Source organism: Triticum dicoccoides, chromosome 7B, assembly GCF_002162155.2.
Source record: "Triticum dicoccoides isolate Atlit2015 ecotype Zavitan chromosome 7B, WEW_v2.0, whole genome shotgun sequence".
NCBI classification, from domain to species: Eukaryota; Viridiplantae; Streptophyta; class Magnoliopsida; order Poales; family Poaceae; genus Triticum; species Triticum dicoccoides.
In genome coordinates, this window is record NC_041393.1 from 187731743 (window position 1) to 187754497 (window position 22755).

A 22755-nucleotide genomic window follows, 5' to 3' on the forward strand; every position below is an offset into this window, starting at 1 on the left:
ATTCAGTCACACTGTCAAAAGTTTAGAAAGCTCAAATAAAGCAAAAGGTCCAGTTAAGCTCAAATTTTAGTTATTTCTTTAGTAGTGAATTTGTACGCCATTAATGTGCTATGTTTAGTTAACTGAATTTTTTGAGTAGTTAACTAAATTTCTTGATTAGTTAACTGAATTTAAGTTTGATTTAAATTCATAGGAAGTACCTAGCTGTAACTATGTGGAGTGGGTTGACCCTAAGTGGCCTGATGCTATGAAGATGAGCCTAGCTAGGATATGGAGCATGTACGAAGAGAAGACAAAACAGAATCTCAGACAAAATGTTCTAAATGCTAAGGAAAACTTGAAGATTATGGAAGAGAAGAAGAAGTTGGAAAAGGAGCTTAGCAATTTCAAACTTTATTTTGCTACTATGGTGGCTAAGAAGGAGCAGGCAATTAGCCAATTAGGCAGCACACAAATTGCTATGGTTGATCTTAGGGAAGAGCTTGAGAAGAGGAAGATGAATGACAAAACAGTAACAAGCATTCATCAGGTATTTAGAGCTAAGGCAGAAAAAGAAAGAGACCAAGTCATGTAGGAGAGGGACCAAGTCATTGGAGAGAGTGATAAATTAAAGCAAGATAAGAGAAATCTTGAATACATGATTGGTGACTTCTCCAAGCACAAAGAGGACACCAAGGAGAAGATAAGGAAGCTTAAGGGGATGCTCGATGATTTTGATTGAGCTTATGTTGTACTAGATGCTGAATGATTTAAATTGAACTGATGTTGTACTAGATGTTGAATGAATTTGATTGAACTGATGTTGTACTAGATGCTGAGTTTCTAGTTTTATGGTTTTGTTTGTCAAGTGAATTTGTTTATCCAGCAGCTAACCACATATGCATAGATAACTAATTTTGGATGACAAAGATAATAACTGCAAGAATTTCTAGTTGGAGATGGCTAACTAAAATTTGAAGGACATAGATAATAACTGCAAGAATTCATTTAGTTGATGTTTAATTGGTGCTGACAAAAGACAGAAATGCTTAACTGAATTTTGACTAGCTAGATAACTGACAACATTCAGTTAAACATCAACACCAGATCTCTAACAACACTGTAACACTCCAGCATACCTAACAACAAACAATGACAGCAACACTGACAACACACAGAAACAAAACATCAACATAGTAGCAACAATGACAACAACACTTTAGCATTTCATAGTAATTGTCCATAAATAGAAAATTCAGCAGCAGCCATCACATCACATTACCAAAACAAGACCAACAAACAGTAATAATTAACTTATGTGCTCACATTATACAAGCACACCTAACCAAACATCTCTACTTATAACTTATATGCTAAAAATAGTATTCTTTCAGCATACCTAACTAACCACCTTCTCACTTGTTCAGGCATCTTCAGTTGTTCATCTTCTTCAGGCGCTCTGACCGGCGAACCTCAGTTGCACCTGGCATCTTCCTCTTCTTCTTGCTATCTGCCACCTCTGCATGTGCTTCCAGTGCCAAGACCACCTCCACCTCCCGCTTGACCATGACAACAACATCTGGAAGTAGGTCGACGTCAATCGGGAGGTTCTTATCACCATCCTTTGCGTCGAGGACTGGCGCCACCATCTGGACCTCTGGCTCCTCCGCCTCCTCTGGCTCCTATGTCTCGTCGTCAGAGATGACAACCCCCGATATGTCCGCCTCGCCAGATGACCAAGACGAGTCGGTGGCGTAGCCAGAGTCGTTGTCAGAGCCAGAGTCGTACTCTGAGTCGGCGTTGGAGACGTCGTGCATGAGGAGATCAAGCTGGAAGCGGTCCCAGTAGGTCGTGTTGATAGGCGCGGGGACGGCTAGGACGATGTTGTCGACGTGCTCCGTTCGTGAGCCAACGCGGAGCGGATCCGGCTGTTGCGGCACGGTGGCGGACCTGTACATCCACCATCGGGCTCGCTGCCTCGAGTCGTCGGAGCACGTCTCCTGCATCCCTAAGCGGAGGACAAGCATAGGAGGGATACCTTTGGGGTCGGTGATGGCGCGCTGCTTCTCCTCGTCGGTCATGACCTTGAGGAGGCCACGCGCATGGTGACGCAGCATCCCAATGCTCGAGAACCACTGCCTGGTCTCCTTGAGGTCCGCGCGCATCGCCTTGTCTTTGCCTGCGAGGTCATGGATGACCCTTTGCCAGGCGAGGCTGTTGTCCATGTCGGCGGTGGCAGTGTGGTGGTCGGCGGGGAGGGTTCTCTTGACTGTGGAGTGAGGAGAAACCGAGGCGATGCGGGTGAACTGTGGCGAGTGGAGAGTGGAGAGCGGCAGGTGGGCGGGCTTAAAGACAGAGGAGGAGAAACCGAAACGGCATGCATACAACACAGCGCATGGTCGCCGTACATAATGTGCAACGAACGCTGGACCTGAGGGCCACAATGAAATAATAAGATGTCTGTTAAGTAGCATTTGGTCAGACTACTAGTACTATCCCACTGGCATTGCACGCATCTCTTAATACCACAGGCCTGGGTTCGAGACCCAGGCCAACCATTTTTTGTTTCTTTTCAATCAAAAATTCATTTTCATTACAGGTTAGTACTACACTTGGGTGCTGATCAGATCAAAACACCTAGTTACAATTCATTTGCACTACACCTAGTTTTTAGTCGAAAATCAGATGCAGCTTTCAGTCAAAACATTCAGCTGAGGTGAGTACTAACTTGCATAAATTTCAGTCAAAAATGCAATTAACTAAATGAGCCAATGATTGAACTACATTTGAATAGTTTCAAACACTGAATGGCTGGTACATTTGAATAGTTTCAAACACTAAATGGCTGATACATTTGAATAGTTTCAAACACTCATATTGAACTTTTTGACAAAAAATCAGATGACTGCAGGTGCAATAGCATTGATTCATCTAAACTCATCAAACATATTAACTCTTTTCTGCTTCTTGGGCACATGTCCACTTGGCCATGCTTGCTTCTTCTGCTCAACACTTCTTCTCTTGGCCTCTTCTTGTTGTTTCCTCTTTGCTTCTTGATATTCCTTCCTCTCCAGTCCTGCCTCTGCTCTCTTTGCTTCTTGTTCTTCTTTTCTCTTTAGTGCTGCCTCTGTTTTAGCTGCAATTTGCTTCAATTGCTTTTGCTTCCTTCTCTTGTTGCGATGCAGCTTTCCTTGTTGTTGTGGCTTGCTGCTTTGCTGCTGTTTCCTCAGCCTTCTTATCTTTTGTTGCTCTTCTTCTTCTTCTTCTTCTTCTTCTTGCTGCCTGGTCTGCTTTCCTGAGAGCAATTTCTTTCCTTTTTGCTTATGCCTCCTCTGCTCTCCTCTCTGCCAACTCATTCACGGCCTCCAGTGTTGCATCTCTTCTGGCTGCCATCTGCCTTTCTTTGTCATTCTTCATCTTCAACAACTTCATGGTCAGGATCCTATCAGTTGTAGCTGTTGTTGTATGTGTTGTAGCTTGAGAATTAACTGCCATTGAGATAAATGCTGAAGCTAGCATAGTAATTTCATTGTAATCTCTAGGCACTGGTCTAGCTTGCTGCATCCTGTGAAGCATTGTACATCCAAAGTCCTGCACCTATTCAAAGACAAGAAGTGGACACAACTTATAAGCATCCTGTGAAACATTCTACATTTTAATTGATTAGACACAACTGATAAGAAGTGGACAAAATATTAGCATTTACCTGAAATACAACTGGTGTATCATATTCATCATCTTCTTGAGCAGCATCTTGAGCAGCATGGACCTCCTCCTGTGTGAGTTGGCCATCATCTTGTGTTACATTGACCTCCTGCTGTGGTACTTGGGCATCATCTTCTGCTAGATTAACCTCATCCTGTGTGAGTTGGCCATCATCTTGTGTTAGATTGACTTCCTGGTGTGAGAGTTGGCCTTCTTCTTGAGCAGCATGTGGTACTTGGCCAGCAGCTTGTTGTGCCATAACTTGGTCATCATCTGCCACATCATCAGGTATAGCCCTTGGCCCCCTTCTCACTTGTTTCTTTGGCAAAATGCCAGCCTTTCTCTGATTGCATCCTTTGATATTATGGCCCTGTTCATGGCAGTAGGAGCATGTTATTGTGCCTCCATGTCTGGTCATTACCTTGGTTCCATCTTTCTTTTCAATCTCATAAGGCTGCTTTCTCCTACTCTTGTTTGAAGGCCACCCTACTTTTTTATAGACAGGTGGCTTGATTTCACACCCATTCATCTTCTCCCACTCTCTCATATCTCTGCAAGGCTTGATAATGGGTTTGTATGCTAGCTTGAATGCTTCAATACTATAGCAAGAATGCACCAAAGTCTCAGGGTCAATTCTTTCATGTCTGCTGCATGCAACTGCATGGTGACATGGAACTCCACTAAGATCCCACCTCTTGCATGTACAACTCTCTTCCTTGATGTCAACAATGTATGTCATGTTCTTATTGTCAACCTGGAAAATGCCATCACCAGCCCCTGAAACCATGCATGTAGCTGACAGCTCAATATTCTTTTCAACTATTTTCCTTATTTTTGGGCATATAGAGCCAAGCCAGTTCTCTGACTCATTTATTTTATTGTAGAATCTGACCATGAGCTAGGTTTTGATCTTGTCAATCATTGATCTGATCAACATCTCTCTAGCCTCAAGGATATATTTGTTGAAAACCTCATAGTTGTTGTTCAGAAGGATATCACACTTAGGCAATTATCTTTGGAAACCCCTGACCCAAATGTTTGGTGGTACTTGCTCGAGCCATGAGTAGGCTTCCAAGCTCATGGCCTTTAGTTCCTCCATGTTTGCAGCCCATAATTCAGTTGTCCTTGCACACTTCCATAACTGGTTCTTCAGTACATCTCCTTTGTGTGTTTGCTGAAAGTTCTGCAATATATGCCTGACACAATGTCTGTGCTCTGAATCAGGAAAGTGCTGCCTCACTCCCTTGATCAGCCCCTTCTGCTTGTCTGACATAATAGTCTGTGGCTATATATTGAGTATTCCCAAGTCACTATTAAGGTTTGACAAAAACCACTTCCATGTATCAGTGTTCTCTACCTCCACAACTGCAAATGCCAGAGGGTAAATGCAGTCATTGGGATCCATCCCAACAGCACACATCAAAACACCTCCATACTTGCTCTTCAAATGGCATCTATCTAAACATATGACAGGCCTACAGGCTTGCATGAAACCCCTTTTGCAAGCATCCAGAGAGAAATAGTAACTTCCAAATATGCCATCATTGACACCCACATAGAAAGAGCTACCTGGGTTTGATGTTTTGAATTCTTGTGCTATATCCACATGCTGCTGTACTACTCTAACTCATATCCTTCAAGTACCTTCTTGACTAGTCTCTTAGCCCTTCTAAGTTTGCTCCTTGTAGATGTCATGTTCCAGTCCTTCTGAACCACCCTTGCAAAATTCTTCATGTTCATGTTTTCATCTCCTCCAAAAGAATCAGTATATTTTCCTGCCATGAAGGGAGTAGTAAATGACTTCATAGGCCATTTCTTTATGCAGGTATGCTTTGGATTGTATTTCTTGATCATCAAGCATTTTGTTCTGCCATCAAATGATGCAAACAAAGACCAAGGGCACCCTTCTTCACAAATGGCTTGCAGTCTTTTCCTATCATTTTTGGGGCACTTAATGTCAACCCTTTCCCTACAGTTGTACTCTTTGATAGCTTTCCTCAGTAACTCAACACTTGCAAATGTCTGACCCACTTGGAACTCTGATTTAGACAGGTCTTCTTCTCTGAAACATTTGAAATTCAGCTTAACCTTATCTTCATCAGAAGAAGGCAAACACATGCCCACATCTTTAATAGGATCATCGGGTTCTTCTTGGACTGCTAAACCTTTACCTTTATCACAATCGACAATTCTTTCAAACAGGTCATCGTCATCTTGCAGATCAATATCTAAATCAACAAGTTATGGATTGAAATCTTCATCAGAATCATGAATTGCTGAATCACCAACTCCATCTTCTGCATCCATGTTTAAAACTCTACAGGTTTTCCTTCTGCCCCTGAACTCAAATTGAAGTCTATGAATATAATCTCCTGGCTGAGGAGGACCTGGTATGTACTCCTCTTCTTCACTTTCTGCCTCATCCCATTCATCTTGCTCAGCCTGCTCCTGTAACACTTGAACTTGCTCAACATTTTCCTCTTGCACTAGCACCTAATGTGACTGATCCTCTTGCACTTTCTTAGCATTTTCCTCTTGCACTTGCAGTTGATGTGACTGCTCCTCTTGTACTTGCTCCTTCTAAGGCCTCAGGCCACTGAATTTGGCCAAAGGAGGATTCTAATCATCAGAATGAACTGGAACAGGAGAAATATATGACCTCATGCTATCATCATGACCAAGAAATATCTGCTGGAAATGGTTCCCATTCAGAACACAATCCTTCATGTTCTCTGTCATTGTGTTGTCTCCTAACTTAATTTCTCTTAGACCATTCCTATACACTGTCAGTCCAGGAACACACCAATAAGCCCTGATCCTACCCTCAAACTCATACCCAATTTCTTCCACCAGACTGGCAACAACTGTAGGTGTCCAATTATCTATGCCACAGTTGTCATACCAAATGGAGTGGTCCTTGTGGTAATCCCTATGCTTGCCTGCACATAGGAAATAGCCACCATGTATGACCTCAACAAAGAAGTGGTTGCTTAGGGGTCCTGCAAAATAATGGAAATGACAAAACGTTCAAACACACAGTAATAACAGAGGGGAAGAGACAATGTAATTGCATAATGACACAACCATGCTATTTGAGAGCATCTGAGCTAGGAAATCACTACTGCGGGATGCTGCTAACGCGACACTACGATCAGAGACCCTTTGAGAAACCGTGTGCGATGCAATAATCGCAAACGGTGGTGTAAGAGATCCGTCTAAAATATGGAAAACGTTTGTGATGATGGATGCATCAAACACGATTTAGATTTTAGTTGTGTGTGCGATGAAGGACATACGGTTGATCCAGCAGGACTGTTTGCGATGAGGAAGAACAACAAAAACGGGCAGCCATATCAATGTGTGTGCAATATACGGCATACAGTTCCCTCTGATGAACAGTGTGTTATTAGGGAATGCAACAGAAATGGTCAGCCCGGTCAAGGTGTGTGTGATATACGGCATATGGTTCACTCGGACAAACTATTTTTGATTAGGCAAGAGAATGGAAACGGTTCATCGTAACAAGATGTGTGTGATATGCGGCATTTGCGATCAGCCAAAAGAACACAAACGATTCGTGTAAACCAGATGTGTGTGATACGCAGCAAACAACCCACTCGGATGAACTATTTGCGATGAAAAATTATAACATAGACGGTTACTATAGTAAGTTCATGTGTGATTCTGTTCGTACAAAAAACTTTGAAAAATGCAAACTAGTTGCTTGCATATAAACAATTATCAAAAAGTAACGAGATAGACCTTCTTCAAGCCAATCAACATGTGTTCAAGAAACAAGAAATGTCAAAAATTACAAAACAAAGACCTCGATAGACCTTGCTGCTATAGATCCCTCTTTGCAGCCTTTATTGCGCAACACAATGGAAACGGTTCAACTGAACAATATGTGTGTGATACGCGGCAAACAGGTATGTGATCAGAAATGTGTGCGAAGACCAATAATAACACAGACGATTGCTGCTAATAAGTCGTGTGATTTGCTCTGTCTACAGAAGAATTATATATATATATATATATATATATATATAATAAGCATCCAATTACATAAGTACTATACAGATCATTCGCACACACCTCAATAAACAATTGCATTCATTATAAACTAGGAGAAACGATCGTCTAGTCATCTACTTCTTGTAACGCTCCCGCCACTCCTTTGTGGCTTGATCCCGCGTCTAGGGCAGGAAGAAGACACTTACTCATGTCAACGATCTGCATGTACATCTTGTAGCTTGTGTACGCGTCCTTGGCTGCGTACTTGACGTGTTCTTCACCCAGTCTCTGATGCCAGACACTGTGCCAGGCATTCTTGTCATTCTTGTCACAAGATGTGCGAATGATTTGTATAGTCACTTATGTAATTGGATGATATATATATATATATATATATATATAACTGAAATAAACATCCAATTACATAAGTGCTATACAAATCATTCGCACACACCTCAATAAATAATTCCATGCATTCTAAAGTAGGAGAAACGATAGTCTAGTCATCTACTTCTTGTGACGCTCCCGCCACTGCTCTGTGGCTCGATCCCTCGACTGGGGCATGCACAAGACACTTCCTCATGTCAACGATCCGCCTGTACATCTCATAGCTTGTGTACGCGTCGTTGGCCGCGTACTTGACGTGTTCTTCATCTAGTATCTCATGCCAAACACTGTGCCAGGTGTCCTTGTCCTTCTTGCTCTCATCCTTCATCTTCATGTAGTAGGGGTCGATGATGGCTGAGGCGAGGTCAACCAGGGAGTTCAGTTTGTTCTTGGTGTTGCCCCAGACCTTGTAGTGATCCTGGATATTGACAAGATTTGGGCATTTCAAGCCCGTAACCTTGAGCGCTTTTAGATCATTGGTGGTGTCCACCGCAGCGAACTTGTAGTCGGAGCTGTTGATAAACCTGGAGAAACGCTCATAAGGCCTTGTGGCCAGGTGGTAGTGGTAGACAAGGACGTCATGTCGCACGCACAACTGGGCAACGACAACCTTCTGATTGTGCCCGGCACGACCAATGGTGTACTCGAGGTCGAAGCCGACCACTTGGCACTTGTCCTCGGCAAGGAACCGCTCCATAGTTTGGATGGAGCTCTCCATCGACACCGGATCGTTCGTGTACACCACCGAGAGGGCCTTCCCCCTCATGTGGGTGTCCACTACGTGATGCGGGTGAACTGCCCGCCGTTGTCATTGTCGGCCGCTGAGAGCACCATTGGAACCACTGGATGTCCTCTCTGTATGTGTCGTCGTGGAGGTGCTTATTGTGTCGTGTGACGCGAGAGATGAAGGTAAATGGCCGCAGGAATAAATGGGGGCCGGGCGGCCTGGATTCTCGACGCGTCCCCATGGCGGTTTTTTCATCGGGTAACTGCATTGTGGAGCCGCGCCCGGCGCAACCGCATGCACACGAACGTGCGTGATCATGCGCCGCCCCCAAACACTGGTAGTGCGCATGGAGGGACGAGGACAGAGCATCCGGAGGGACGCGAGATCAGAGCACACATGGCGGGATGCGAGCAGAGCGCACTGCGACCGCCTCAATCGCAAGCAACCACATGCATAGAGCAGTTGAACACACAGGAAATGGTCGCCTACAAGCCGGCCAACACTTGCGTCGCTACGTAGAGAGCGGCCGTGTGCTACTACCTCCTTCTTGGTCTATAGTCCCCTTTATATTATGTGCCATACTTTGCCCTCAAATTTAACCAACAAAATGTTAATGCGTGTTATAAAAATTATATAATTGGAAACTATGTTCAAATACAAATCCAACTATATAATCTTTGGCGACATGCATTCGTATTTTATTAGTTAAATCCTATTTATAAACCAGGACAGGTGTACAGTCGGTAATTCAATCGCAAACACTTTTTTTACTAACCGTATGTATACGTGGCCTTTCGTCCTGCTCTCGCACGTCTTGTCAACCTACTGCCGCAGACGGCTTACAGTGCAAGCTTGCGCAGCGCTTGGGAGCGTTCTTTTGGCCAAACGGTGGCGCCAATGAATCGTCGGTGAGCCCGTTCCCACGCAACCTTGCAGGTTCCCGTGCAAGCTTCCCGCCTGACTGGGTGAAATCCCCCAAAATCCCAATGCTTACCGGCCTGCTATAAAAACCCTCACGACCGGCGAGTCATGCGTTGCATTTTCCCCTCCCTCCCTGTAGCTTATCTCGTCTACTTCTCCCACAATCGCCAATGGTGCCAGTCCGTCGAGGTCGCTCAGCCACTTCGCCGTCATCAGACGACAGCTCTAGCTGGGAGGCTACACCGTAGTGGCGGCGCAGTCCCCGGCATAGTGTAGTGCACATGGTGTCCCTGTTGGGTTTGCGCGGGACACCCACCACATGCTCCACCCCTTGTGCCCATTGGAAGCTGTTGTCGGCCGCCGTTGCCGCCACACCATCGTCGAAAGCCAGGGCCATCGCCTGCTCTTTCGCCGTGGCCTGAAGGCGGGAGGTGGCCGTCATGGAAGCCACCCCACTCCTGGCCACCGTGTCCATCACACGCTCTGCCACCACGGCCCGAAGGCGGGAGGTGGTGGTCGTGGCTGCCACCCCATCGTTGACCGCCCTGGACGCCAGCCCACCATCGACCACCGGGGTCATCACCCGCTCCGCCACCGCCGCCCGAAGGCGGGAGGCGGAGGTGGATGCCGGCACGTGCGTCAGCGACCTTGCGCAGTACACTGAGTACCGTCGAGCACGCAAAGAGCCTTACCGCCGCCATGGTCGCTGTCGGTGTCAAAACCGGCGGATCTCGGGTAGGGGGTCCCGAACTGTGCGTCTAAGGCTAATGGTAACAGGAGACCGGAGACACGATGTTTACCCAGGTTCGGGCCCTCTCGATGGAGGTAATACCCTACTTCCTGCTTGATTGATCTTGATGATATGAGTATTACAAGAGTGGATCTACCACGAGATCAAAGAGGCTAAACCCTAGAAGCTAGCCTATGGTATGATTGTTGATGATGATGATCGTGAGTCCTATGGACTAAACCCTCCGGTTTATATAGACACCGGAGGGGCTAGGGTTAGACAGAGTTGGTTTATAGAGAAGGACATCTACATCTGAATCGCCAAGCTTGCCTTCCACGCCAAGGTGAGTCCCATCCGGACACAGGACGAAGTCTTCTATCTTGTATCTTCATAGTCGAATAGTCCGGCCAAAGTACATAGTCTGGTTGTCTGGATACCCCCTTATCCAGGACTCCCTCAGTAGCCCCTGAACCAGGCTTCAATGACGATGAGTCCAGCGCGTAGATGGTCTTCGGCATTGCGAGGTGGGTTCCATCTCCGAATACTCCAAGATAAATTCCGTACACAAGGACCGTGTCCGGCTCTGCAAGATAACATTCCATATACCACCGTAGAGAGAATAATAATAATCCACGAATCTAATCTACTGACAATTCTTCAAAAAGTGACATCACACCACGGTCCGGTTTTTATTCAAACCATTTTCTTCAACCTTCTTCCGCACACATCGCGAGGCGGTTCCTTTGACACGTCTTGTCAAAGCAGAGATCGTGTCCCCTTATCGCGGGATCCTCTTCAATACGGGCATGGGTAACCCAACCAGCGCCATTAATTGAGGCGCCTGGAAAAATAAGAGATTTCGAGAGGCAAGTGGGGAGGCGCATATTCACATCGCCTTTATAAAGGGGCAGAACTCTCACATTTTCACCCACGCCTTCTTCTTCCTTTGCTCATCCATTCTCACACCCTCGAGCTCCAGCGCCCAAGTTCTCACCTCCTCCGTAAGACCGCAGCATGTCCGGAGTGGGAGGAAAGTGGATGGCCTCCTCTGTCACAGAGGAGAACATTACCAAGCTTCAGGAAGCCAGATACCTGGCCGCTAACATCGCGCACAGGCTTCCAACAGAGGGACAGATTACTCCTACGCTGAAGTCTTGGTAGAGAGTGGTATTTCTCCTTCATTTCGTCCGTGGACTAGGGTTTCCACTCCATCCTTTCATCCGCGGGATCATGTACTATTACGGGCTAGATTTTCACGATCTGGCCCTGAGTTTCGTCCTCAACATCTCGGCGTTCATCGTCGTGTGCGAGGCCTTCCTCCGCATCAAGCCTCACTTTGGCCTGTGGCTGAAAACCTTCTGCGTGAAGCCGAAGATCGTGAGCGGCCAACAGGCGGAGTGCGGAGGTGCCATGGTGGGCAAAATGCCCAATGTTATATGGCTCGAGGGCTCCTTCGTGGAGTCCATAAAGGGGTGGCAATCAGGGTGGTTCTACATGACCGAGCCGTGCGATGCCAACTGGGTGGCGGCCCCCAAATTCAGATCCGGACTCCCCACGCGGCTCACTTCTTGGGAGAAGAAGGGCCTAGCCTGGGGCGAACCCACGGAGCTGACCGGACTCGAGACCTGCCTCAGAAGTATGAGGGAAAAATAGATCAAGCTCGTCAACATGGTCCAGGTCATGCTCATTCGCCGGATTCTCCCGTGTCAAAGACGGGCGTTTGATATGTGGGAGTTCGTCCCGGCCGAACACCAGATGCTGCTGGAGCTCTTCGGCACAATGCACAAAGAAATCTGGAAGGTTCAGTTCAAGACCGGCAAAGTCCCTCCTCCCCTTTCCGAGGACCGGGGGCTCAGCGCAACGCGACTTGTTGGTCCGATAAGTCTTCTAGTTATTAGAAGATATCTCCTTTCGAAGCCACCTCGCTGACTGAACAGGAGTGGGTGGAGAGGGCAGAGCGGATCGACTGTCCGGCTCCATTGCCTGAGGACCCAGTAAGCGCATTCCTGGCGGAGATGTTGGTTCCGGCGCCTTACAAGGTGCCAGAGAAAAAGGCTGAAAAGAAGGCCACGGGGACCCGAGGGGGTCTTCGGCACGAGGCCGCACCCAACGCCTTGCTAGAAGAAGAAGAGGCGCACTCCTCCCACGAAGGGGAGGGGAGGAAGAGGAAGAGGAAGAAGGCCACCTCAACTGAGGGGCCCGAAGGGTCCAAGAAGGCGGCTGCGGGGACCAGAAAAAGTCTCCGGTGCAGGGCCGTGATAGAGTCGTCATCCGAAGACGACGAGGAAGATTCTCCCCCCCCCCCCAAAGACGGGGGAGAACATGAAGGAATGCCTCCTCCCCGCGCTAGGGAGGAGAGGAAAAGGAAGGCCGCCCCGTCGGGGGAGGCTGGGACGCCGAAGAAGGGCAAGGCATCCCTTCCAAATCAATCCACTACTGCCGCTTTTAGCGACGAGGGGTGGCTGCCCAGGGGGAAACCCCGGGCGAGGTCGTAAGTATCCATATTCCATAATATTTCTCGTACGACTTTTTGACCTCATGGTTTGTAATGACGCCGAACATGTATATGCAGTCCGGCCAGGTCCGATCTCAAGGAGTCCTCTTCGGAGGGGTCTCTGAATGAGTCGGAAATGAATTCGCTCCTGACGGCGACCTCTTCGCGGCCCGCGGAGGGCACCAAGGTGTTGTCCCAGAGGATGCCCGAGCAGGGGGCGACGGTTCCGGAGACGCCCCAAGGCAAAATCTCGGGCACCGGACACATGGGGGGGGGGTGAGAACCCCATGGATTATGCTAACGGGAGCCATGGTGAGTCTGGCTCTCGACCGGTTACTGCACCGGAGCCTACAAAGGTTCCGGATTTTGGTAAGTAGGACCTCACGAAGGAGGGCGAGCCGGCCGTGCCGATGACCTCCGCCCAGCCAGAGGCATCGGATAATTTGTTGGAAGTGCTTCGAGGCGCTTCCATCGAGGACAAACACCGTACACTTATGGGTACGGTGATTGAGAAGGTTCGGTCCGCCAAGAGCGGATTGATCGAAGCCTGCACCAGCGTGCTAACAGGCTTTGAGGTAAAGAAAGTGTGAGGAAATATCACCCGATAGGTAGTAGCCCCTGATACTCTGGTTGGTGTTCGGAAAGAAAAGCCAAACAAAGGGTCAACTAAAAAACCGCAGGAAACTAATAGTATTTGTTTGTATGAATCAAACAGGCACTCCTGCTAACTGCCGCTGCACGCACGGCGGAGGTTGCGGGACCCAAGCGCAAACTGGGGCAGGCCGAAGAAGAGCTCGGCCTTGTGAAGAAGCAGCTCGAGGCGAACAAAGGTGAGAAAAACCCCGTTCATATGTCGTATAGAGGATAAAAAGTTGGTGATGCTAAGAAAAAGCATCATGGCTTTTGATAGGGACCGTGACCGAGGTGGCGGCCCTGAAGGAAGCATTGTCCGCGGCCGAAGCCAAGGCGGCTACGGAGCGCACCGAGCGCGAGAAGCAAGATGCTCGGGTGGGAGAGGTGCAGCAAGAGCTCCAGGAGCTCGGTCAGAAGTTCGGCTCCCTGGAGCATGACTACAAGACGCAAGCGTCAGAGCTTGAAAAGGCCCTCCAGAGTGCGGGCCAAGAAGATAGCGGAGGGTAAGGCATTCTTTATGCAAAGCAAGCATGTGGAGGAGTCATTTCTTTTACTTACACGAATCCGGAGCTCTCTAGGGGCATTCACAGATCTGCCACGCAGCATTTCGGATGCTGCGGAGTTCTATCGTGCTGAAGAGGGGAGCTCTACGGAGAAGCTGTTCTGGTCCCAATATGGTGGGACCGAACACCCGATGCCTCTGAGTGACCAACTGAAGTAGCTGGTCGAACTCCACAATGCGGCCGAACAGGCCATGCGGGACCTCATAGTCCAGATGTGTCTTGGCGAGCCCCTGCCCAGCAGCTACTTTGGCCTGGTGAAGCGAATGGTGCATGCTTGTCCACGGCTAGAAGCGATCAAGCAGTCCGTATGTATTGAGGGAGCCCGACGGGCCTTTGCCCGCGCGAAGGTGAATTGGGGCAAGCTGGACGTTGAGAAGCTTGTGAAGGATGGACCCCCGGAGGGCAAGGAGCATTGCTGCCCCGAGAAATATTATGATGGCGTTATGAAAGGCGCTTGTCTTGTGGCGAATGAGTGTCCTAAGAACATAATTTTTGAGTGAATGTACTCATGTCATCCGTATAATATGAGAACGGGTTTATTTTTGCTATGCAGCACTTTGTTTGATTTAAAATATTACCTTCTCTGTGGTCGTTTATCAAAATCTGAAAGTAGGCCAGTCATCGGCTTCCGCCCCCTTGTAACTAGTACTGTGGTGTTCGTGGAGTCCCAAACACTCTTTATCCAAAGTTTTGGTCCCTTAAGGAGGTGTTCGGCGCAGCGAACCAGGCAATCGGACTATTCGTCTTTATAACTCTCACTTGACCATAGAAGTCTACAATTTTAAATTTCGGCGAAGCCCCTAATATTCGGAAAGCCGAATTGGGGCGCTATACACGCCTAAATCGGACAAAGCCGATTCCTCGCCTTAAGCGGAAAAAATCTTTAGGGATTTTGGTACCTCGCGAACAGCGACCAGCTCTCGCCGCATCATGACGGTCAGTTTTCGGCTTTCTTTACTGAGGTGCTCGTCCGGAAGAACCGGGACACAATCGCAGTAGTTCTCCCTGCGCTACCTTAGCCGATATAACGGAACATAAGGTACCAAAACAAGGGAGCCGGGCTAACCCAACTATTGACCCAAGACATGATTCGGAGCTGATGCATATAGTGCTATAAGTTCGGGGTGCCGCATGGTTGAAAGTGTTCGGACTTTCCTTGCCATAGTATGGGGCTCGATAAGAAGCCCCTGGCAAACTAACCGTACCAAAATGTCCGGATGCAATATTGAATAAATATTCAACAGAAAATATGAGGATAGTAATAAGAAGCTAACGCTATGTACTACTTCCAATTTATTTGGACAATACAGCAAGACGTAGGTGTACAATTGATGCATTAAGCAGAAAAAAACAGGACTATTTGACATGTCCTATCCAAGGGCAGGCTACATGCGGGTATGTAAGAACAGGTATAACGATCATTGAAGAAGACCACCTAGGTATTCCCTTGTGTGCAAAAAGCCTCTTGCCTCCTTGGTGCCCCCTCCACGATGAGTCCAGTTATCCGATCTCTTCTGAAGGGGCTGCCCGAAAGTGGGGTCCTGAAAAAGGAAAAAAAAGGTATGCGTGCCTCCTGGCGGCTGAACCACACTCTGGTCGCATTGTCATCTCGCCACCACCTATGCCCATGGTACTTTGAGCGCGTAATTGTGCATGCGTGGTATGAACGCCGCTTGAATGGGGCTGGGGTGGAGGCCGGATTGCTAATTGAGTTCATGGCGTGTCTGACTGTCCTGTTATGGGGTACTCCGGACTCGCTTGACGGTGTTCGGAGATGTTGTTGCCGGATTGGCTGTTTGTCGGAGGAGGCTGCTTTGTACTTCTGCCGCGAGGGCCGCAATATGTTCTTCCGTACGGAGGGAGCGGTCTGTATTTCCATTAACTATTATGACCCTGCAGGGTCCTGGCATCTTGAGCTTGAGGTACGCATCGTGCGGTACCGCGTTGAAACGAGCGAACGCGGTTCGTACAAGTAGTGCGTGATAGCCGCTACGGAAGGGGACGATATCGAAGATTAACTCCTCACTTCGGAAGTTATCCGGAGATCCAAAGACCACTTCCAGTGTTATTAAGCCCATGCATCGGGCCTCTACCCCTGGAATTACACCTTTGAAGGTGGTTTTGGTGGGTTTGATCCGTGACGGATCGATGCCCATTTTGCGCACTGTATCCTGATAAAGCAGGTTCAGGCTGCTGCCACCGTCCATGAGGACTCGCGTGAGGTGGAATGCGTCGATGATTGGGTCAAGGACCAATGTGGCTGAGCCGCCATGACGGATGCTGGTGGGATGGTCCCTATGATCAAAGGTGATCGGGCATGATGACCATGGGTTGAATTTTGGGGTGACGAGCTCCATCGCATAGACGTCCCTAAGTGCACGCTTTCGCTCCCGTTTGGGGATGTGAGTGGCATAGATCATGTTTACCATTTTTACCTGGGGGGGAATTTCTTCTGCCCTCCAGTATTCGAACACCGGGGCTCCTCGTCATCATCGCTATGCAGCCCCTTGTCCTTGTTCTCGGCGTTTATCTTGCCGGCCTGTTTGAACACCCAGCAATCTCTGTTAGTGTGATTGGCTGGTTTATTAGGGGTGCCATGAATCTGGCACGAGTGATCGAGTATGCGGTCCAGACTGGACGATCCTGGATTGTTTCATTTGAACGGCTTCTTCCACTGACCGGATTTGGAGTTGCTGAATCCGGCATTGACTGTCGTATCCTCCGTATTGTCGCCATTATTTCGACGCTTGTGTCTGTTGTGTCGTGGCTTTTCGTTACTGTCACGGATGTCTGAAGTGCCAGGGTTTCCAGGCGTGGTGTTGCTGCGAGCCAGCCAACTATCCTCACCCGCACAAAAGCAGGTCATTAGTGTCGTGAGGGCTTCCATGGTCTTCGATTTTTCTTGGCCGAGGTGTCGGGCAAGCCACTCGTCGCGGATATTATGCTTAAAGGCCGCCAGGGCCTCAGCATTCGGACAGTCGACAATTTGGTTCTTTTTAGTGAGAAACCGAGTCCAGAATTTCCTGGCTGACTCTCCGGGCTGTTGGGTAATGTGACTTAAGTCATCAGCATCCGGTGGTCGCACATAGGTGCCCTGGAAGTTATCGAGGAATGCGTCCTCAAGATTTTCCCAACTGCCAATGGAGTTTCCTGGCAGGCTATTTAGCCAGTGTCTAGCTGGCCCTTTAAGCTTTAGTGGGAGATACTTGATGGCATGTAGGTCATCACCGCGGGCCACGTGAATGTGGAGAAGAAAATCCTCGATCCACACCGCAGGGTCTGTTGTGCCATCATATGACTCGATGTTGACGTGTTTAAACCCTTATGGGAATTCATGTTCCAACTTCATCAGTGAAGCAGAGGGGGTGTGAGGCGCCTCTGTGCCGGGCTATGTCGCGACGTATTCCGAGTGGGTCTGGTCGGTAATGTCTGGCCTGCCCGGATTTATCAGCATTGTATCCAGCATGAAGATCGGTGTCATGAGCTGTGGCGCGCCCCGTGATCCATAGATCGATCTTGCTTGTCCTGCGTTGTTTTCCAATATATCTCGCAGGTCCTGCGTATTCTCCTGGGCCGTGGTGAACCGGCGTGGGGGGTGCGGTCTGGTGTCCGACCTGATAGCCTGCTTTATCCCGGCCACGAGGTGGCCGGTCAGCCTCATCTTGTGCTGGAAGTTCATGCTCTTCGGCCTCTTCTTCCAGCGGTTTATGCTTTGGGTATCCCCTGCTCGGGGGCTCGAGTCGTATTCTTCGGCCACCAGGACTTCGGTCCATCTGTCTGTGAGCAGGTCTTGGTCAGCTTGGAGCTGCTGCTTCTTCTTCTTTAGGCTTCATGCAGTGGCTATAAGCCTGTGCTTGAAGCACTCCTGCTCTATGGGATCCTCTGGTACGCTGAATTCGTCGTCACCAAGGCTCACCTCATCTTCGGAGGGAGGCATATAGTTATCGTCTTCCAAGTATCCGCCCGTCGCCTGTTCATTTGGGCTAGCCAACCCGTGTTCCTATTCAGCTTGCTCGAAGTTGGGTTGATCAGGATCGTATTCCTCTTCGGCATCATCTGGCTTTTCTTCCCTAGTGCCAGTATTGTTGTGGCTAGGCTTGGAGCGGCGCCGATGACGCCCATGTTTTGCTTTCTTTCCCGAGGGGTTATCTTCCGTTGCCTCATCGCCATTGGTTTCCTTGGGAGTATCCACCATGTATATATCATATGAGGAGGTGGTAGTCCAGCGCCCTATGGGCGGTGGTTCCTGTTTTGCTCCCGCATCGTCGTTTATACTGTCGATGTCTTCGGAGTCGAAGTTAAGCATGTTGATCAAGTCGTCGACCGTGGCTACTAAGTGGGTGCTGGGTGGGCAGCGAATTTCTTCGTCGCCAGCTTCCCACTCGAGCCGGACATGGTTCGGCCAGGAGCCTCCTGACAGAGAGAGAGAGACCTTAAAGAATCTAGCACGTCTCTGAAGGGTGAGTGCTGAAAAATATCCGCAGCGGTGAACTCCATGACTGGAGCCCAGTTAGATTCAATGGGCATGGACGCGCGCGGCCCGGAACACACGACCGGAGGTGAGTCCGGGGGTCTAAAGACACAGATCCCCTTAGGAGAGGAGTCTGTGTTCGGCTCCAACGCCGAGGAGCGTGCGGCCTTCGGGGCGGGGTCCATCCACCCGTCCTTGGAAGGCACGACCCGCTCTGGAACGAAGTCCGGAGCGGTAGCAAGTGTGATGTTCCGAATATTGTCCGACTGCCGATCTAGGTCGTGCACTTCGTGATTGTTTGGCACTCCTGATACAGGCCCGAATCCGTGAAAGATCAAGTCTCCGCAGATGTCAGCGGTGTAGTTTAGGTTTCCAAACCTGACCTGATGGCCAGGGGCGTAGCTATCGATCTGCTCCAGATGGCCAAGCGAATTGGCCCGCAGTGTGAAGCCGCCGAACACGAAGATCTGTCCGAGGAGAAAAGTTTCACCCAGGACAGCGTGGTTGAAGGATGGAGGAGCCATCTAGCCTTGTAGAGACGACACAGAGGAACTCTCAATGAAAGCACCAATGTCGGTGTCAAAACCGGCGGATCTCGGGTAGGGGGTCCTGAACTGTGTGTCTAAGGCTAATGGTAACATGAGACTGGGGACACGATGTTTGCCCAGGTCTGGGCCCTCTCGATGGAGGTAATACCCTACTTACTGCTTGATTGATCTTGATGATATGAGTATTACAAGAGTGGATCTACCACGAGATCAAAGAGGCTAAACCCTAGAAGCTAGCCTATGGTATGATTGTTGATGATGATGATCGTGAGTCCTACGGACTAAACCCTATGGTTTTTATAGACACTGGAGGGGCTAGGGTTACACAGAGTCGGTTTACAGAGAAGGAGATCTACATCCGAATCGCCAAGCTTGCCTTCCATGCCAAGGTGAGTCCCATCCAGACACGAGACGAAGTCTTCTATCTTGTATCTTCATAGTCCAATAGTCCGACCAAAGTACATAGTCCGGCTGTCCGGATACCCCCTTATCCAGGACTCCCTCATCCATGGCACACGCCGCCTCAGAGGCGAGGAATCAGGAGATCTACGAGGAGAACCATCGCTTCGGGAGGAATCATCTGGAGCGGCAGTGGGCATTCGAGCTGGCGAGCGTCGCCGAACATGCAATAGCGGCAGGCACCGCATTGCATTTGTCCAGCTTGTCAATGGGCTCCTCCTCCTATGCCTCTTATTGAGCGTGCTCGGCAGAGGAGAGGCTGTCGAAAGTAGTACAAAGCCCCTCCGTAGTAGTATTTAGGGGCTATTTTGTTCAGTTCATCTGACTATAGATGTGGTGGAACTGTACAACGTACTTAAAATTAGCTAGTATATACAGTAGAACTAGCGAATTCAGTACGTGGTTGGCAACAATTGGGGAAAAGTTTGGTCGGTTCAGCTGTCGAGTTGAACTACTTGTATAAATTAAGCACGATTGCTTAATCTATGAATGAAATCTATGCTTAATTATTGAATTTTAGTTGTAAAAATTAGATAGTGCTAGTGATTTTTAGCTGCATATTTTGACAAATCACAATGTTACAAGTTTGACAAATGGCAATGTTACTAGATCAATAAATGTCAATCTTTCAAATTTGACAAATGGCAACATACCCAATATGACATATGCAAATCTTACCAAATTGTTTGTAAGTGGTTGCACATGGGTCATCCAAAACAACCGTTTGCGTTGAAGAGATGCACAAATCCTGCTCTCGCTTTGCATACGGGTGTTCTATCTAAAACGTTTGCGATCAAGAGCTGCACAAATCCTGCTCGACACATTTTCCCTTGGCTTCCTAGGGAAGCTGTCGGTTTGCATACGGGTGTTCTAACTAAAACGTTTGCGATCGAGATACAATATTAAACCCAAGAAAAAAAAACTATTTCCGGCGGCGGCAGAGGTTTGCATACCCCGCGACTTCCAGCTCTACGGTAGTGCTCGGCGACCAGCCCGCGACTCAAACGTTTGCGATCGAGGTTTGCATACTTGTCGTTGTCATCCTTCAGGACGCTGTTGCTGAAGTCTTCAAGGAAAATCAGAATGTTCTTCACTTGTAAATTAAACATCATGTTGTCGCGCGATCGACGGGCGGGGCGCGGGAGGACGGCAGTTGGCGGTGCTGAGAGGTAGCGGTCGACGGCGGCGTCCCATGCCTCTGAGGGGGCGCGCACGGGCATGGGCGAGGTGGGTGAAGCCAAACGCACGGGGACCGACAATGGGATGGGTGGAGGGGCACGCACGGGCACGAGCACGGGCACGAGCGCTGGCACTGACATGTACACGAGCTCGCGCCGGTCCGCGGAGACCTCGGTGACGCCCGCGACTTCCAGCTCTACGGTAGTGCTCGTCGACCAGCCCGTCAATGCTACAGGGATGGTCGCTAGCGCTGGCGCATGGGAGCTGAGACGGGAGCGGGGGCAGCAACAGCCGCGGCCAGCTCGTTCTGGGCCATGTCCATGAGGCCCCATTCCTCCTTATTTTCTATCTCCTCCGGCTCAGAGTCGACTTCACCAAACTTGAAGACTAGTGGCAGATGATCCTTTTGCACCATGGCGTTAGTGGAGGTCTGCGGGAGGGAGGGGAATGCAAGGCGAACAGTAAGGCCGCCCGTATTAAGCAGCGACTCGGGCGCCATTAATGGAGAGGAAGGCGGGCAGCATGGAAGTCAAAGGGCTTGATTCCCAGTGAGCCTGCATAGAGTACAGCTCGCACACTTCTCGGTGAGCCTGTGCATTTGAGGACAGCTTGCACGCCTCTCGGTCAGCCTGCACACCGGACTGCGCTCGCACGTCTCCCATTCAGCCAAGCAACTGTCCGCACGACACCTCCAATAGCCATTAAAACCAAGACATGTGGCGTCACGTGAATGGTTAACATAACACACACGATTTGAATTATACTAACGTTTGCGATGTTAGAGTGGCAGCTATTTGTTTGAAAATGCCTTTGTTGGCTATTATTCGAGTGCTTCTTCTATCAAAATGGACACGAAAAATACCACAATATGTCGGGTGCCATTCCATGATAGCATGCCAAGTTTCATGAATTTCAGACGAGTTTTGGATTTGCTAGAATTTAAAAACAAAGTATCTCAATGTTTTGCCGGCAATCAACAGTGCCCTGGTGTTTGAAATTCATTCCCATTTCTTGGATGGGACCTAAGCATGCACCTAAGGACAAAGATTTGATTTTTCAACCAATTTATATGCACTGGAGCATGTGCATGTAGTTCAAATTTGAATTATGCACATAAAATGCCTAGAAAACCCAGTTAATGTATAAAAATGTCCAAACGAACCCTGAAAAATTGCAAAATTTAACACAACACTCCTGTTGTTCTATGTTGACACTAGAAATTTTTTGAAAGCAATAAGAGGCAAGGGATATCATTTCGTCCCCGAAGGTGGGACGTTCCCTACCGAAACCATCAGGCTTGTTGTGAGAAGCTCTGGTTTGTGAGAAGCTTATACCCAAACCTGCCCCAAATGGGACAAAAAAATTACCACGACATGTTGATGCCGCTCCATGATAGCATGCCAAGTTTCATGAATTTCAGACGAGTTTTGGATTTACTAGAATTTAAAAACCAGGAATCTCAATGTTTGCGGCCGAGTGACGGTGACAGGGTGTTTGACATTCATTCCTATTTCTGGCATGGGACCTAAGCATGCAACCAAGGACACAGATTTTAATTTTCAACCAATTTATATGCATTAGAGCATGTGCATGTAGTTCAAATTTTAATTATGCACATAAATGCATCGAAAACTCAATTAATGCATAAAAATGTTCAAACGAACTCCGAAAAATCCCAAAAATTGACACAACACTCCTATTGTTCTATGTTGACAATAGAAATTTTTTGTAAGCAATAAGGGGCAGTTGATATCATTTCGTCCCCAAAGATGGGACATTCCCTACCGAAACCATTAGGCTTGTTGTGAGCAGCTCTGGTTTGTGAGAAGCTTATACCCAAACCTGCCCCAAATGGGACAAAAAATTTACCACGACATGTTGATGCCGCTCCATGATAGCATGCCAAGTTTCATGAATTTCAGACAAGTTTTGGATTTACTAGAAT